Genomic DNA, 2,768 nt, shown 5'->3' with positions numbered 1-2,768 from the left:
AACAAATTATTCAAAATCAAGATGATTATTGCCAGCCTTCGTGTACACTCGGCAAACTTCGTAGTTCCGAGCCGCTTTGAGCCTTCGTGTTCACTCGGCAAACTTCGTAGCTCCGCCCCCAACCCTCCAGCAATGTGAGAACAGGCGCACCCTTAAAACTTGACCAAACCTAACGTATGGAAAGAGGGCGGAGTTATCAATCTATAGATAGTTGATTTATGCTGCAGACTGCGGACGTCAGTTGTCAGACCAGTCAGAGTAATGTGTCACATAGTCTCCTTTGCTTCCTTCTCGTATGTAATTATTGCTCCGTCTTTCTAAAGTAATATTATACGAACTACACACAAATTGAAATTGAACTGCTTCTACTTTTTTATGACATTTCTTCAACGTCTTGGAATTGACCTTCGTCCTTCGTCTTTTACGTAAGTAGGTTCTATTATATTAACTAAGTTACACTTAAACTCGTAAATTTGTGCTTGTTAATTGTAAGAATATATCGCTTAAAAACTGATTGATCAGTTTAAAATGCCTTCGCGATATAACACGAGAGACAGACGAGAGTACATGAGTTTGATCATTGTTCATTTACGGCCGCTGTCAAACATTAAAACCAAGCCTTAATTAAGTTACCTTGACCCTGTCACATCAAATCATTTTTTTCCTTACCTCAAAAACGGCAAACCTTTTTTGTTGGACCATTAGTTTTTAGTAAACCCTGAATAAATGAGCATTGCTTACGAAACATGTTGGTTTTGTTATAAATAAAAGTGTTGATTATTTTTAATTATATTAACGGTTCAAAGAGAAAGGTTTTGTTAAGGATTTATACTTGTTTTTAGCTGAGAATAATTACCATAATACCAGAATAATCACACGACAGGACACAATCACAGCAGTGCCATGAATCCAAACCCAAAGAGTGTATCCATCAAAACTGAACCATGGTCACAGGAAGAAGGCTCAGGTGAAATGGCCTATAAGGATGTTGAAATCCACCTCCCGGATGTGAAGAAGGAATGTTTGCAGTATGTCGAGAGTGTTCAGCCAACTAGTAAGTTGCATTGCATATCACAGAAGTCTTTAATTTACATAATTATAGCAGCTGCTTTTTCTTTACTTCCCTCTTGTCGTCCATTAATTTTATAATAATAATGCTAACACAACATTTACATAGCGCACTTTTGTGTTATATCACTTCAGCTGAGATTTTGATTTTACCTTTGAAATATTGCTTTACTCGCAACTGATAATCTGAAAAAACAATTCCTTAAATAATTCACCCAAATGGTTTCTTTAGAACCTACTTGTATAATTAAAATAATTTTTCATGAATTTATTTTATTTTCCATTTTCAAAATTTGAATTATAATGTCCCGTGATTTTTGAAAATATTTCACATATAAGCTTTTTTAATGTGACCATTGATATGGGTTTGAGAAATATTAACATTTCAACAACGTTACGCCGTATCCATACCTATTTCATATTTCGACATAATAAATCCATCCGATTATTGATTTTCATGTGATTGGAATTTGTTTTGTATTTGGCAAGGAGGATTTCAGTAGGATCTTGATTAAACTATATGAAACAATCTAACAATAAATACAAATAATCATGCACATAGCTCTCATGTCTTTACATATATTAACATTTGTTGTTGTTCTGTTTAAGGTATTAATATGGAGACTGTACCTATTACAAAAATACCACGACCCCGAGAAGATGGAGGGGAATCCCTTATACGGAAATAGACATAGACCTGCCAGATATTAAAAAGGAATGCTTACAGCACTCTGAAAGTATTACCGAGACTGCAGGTAAAATGGATTTTTGTTTGTCTGAATCAGTTTAAATAATCAAAATATTACCGGCTTATTGAGCTTTATCCGCCATCTTTTCCAGATGTGATAACGGTCCTGAAGACACATCCCGAAGAAAAACCTCATTCATGTCTCCATTGTAACTACTACTGCTCACAAAAATTTCTTTTAAAACGGCACTTATTCACTCATACTGGCGAAAAACCTTTTTCATGTCATCATTGTAACTACTCCTGCTCACAAAAGTCAAATTTAAACAGGCACCTTCTCATCCATACCGGAGAAAAACCTTATTCATGCCTCCATTGTAACTACTCCAGCTCAAACAAATCACATTTAACGTTGCACTTACGTACCCATACTGGTGAAAAACCTTATTCATGCCTCCATTGTAACTACTCCAGCTCAAGGAAATCACATTTAAAGTTGCACTTACGTACCCATACTGGTGAAAAACCTCATTCATGTCTCCATTGTAACTACTCCAGCTCAAGGAAATCACATTTAACGTTGCACTTACGTACCCATACTGGAGAAAAACCTTATTCATGTTCCCCTTTGTAATTTCTCCTGGTCACGCAAAGCAAATTTACCGGTACACTTATGTACCCATAATGGACTAAAACGGTATTCGTCTTCCTACTTACGCTTTTCACGTACTCCAAAGAGAACTTTAAAAAGTCACATTCTTACCCATACTTGACATAAATACCTTATTCATGTTCCAACTTTTACTATTCCTGCTGACTAAAGTAAGCGTTAATATTGTGTGTGTACCTATAAACGGTGCATTCTTAAAACACACGGGCCTCAGCACGGGCAAGCCACCCAGTGAGGCCTACATTACTGGAAAACATAAATTGTAACAAAATAATGTACCAAATAAAAAAAAAAAAAATAAAATAAAAAAAAACTAGTACTAGGAATAAATCTTGTTCGTGT

General features: G+C 35.4%; 1 long non-coding RNA gene across 1 annotated transcript; it reads left to right on the top strand.

Annotated features, from left to right (window-relative positions):
• The first annotated feature begins 264 nt into the window (after window positions 1-264).
• On the top strand, window positions 265-2,004 carry LOC149415028 (uncharacterized). Its single transcript, XR_016303894.1, has 4 exons — window positions 265-425; window positions 843-1,054; window positions 1,678-1,823; window positions 1,909-2,004. It is a non-coding gene; the product is annotated as an uncharacterized LOC149415028 (long non-coding RNA).
• The last annotated feature ends 764 nt before the right edge of the window (window positions 2,005-2,768 follow it).

The sequence above is a fragment of the Hesperophylax consimilis genome, chromosome 19, assembly GCF_061612785.1.
Source record: "Hesperophylax consimilis isolate HC1 chromosome 19, BYU_Hcon_1.0, whole genome shotgun sequence".
In the NCBI taxonomy this organism is placed as follows: domain Eukaryota; kingdom Metazoa; phylum Arthropoda; class Insecta; order Trichoptera; family Limnephilidae; genus Hesperophylax; species Hesperophylax consimilis.
Note: the sequence above shows the minus strand (reverse complement) of the source record. Positions and strands in the feature narration are given on the sequence as shown.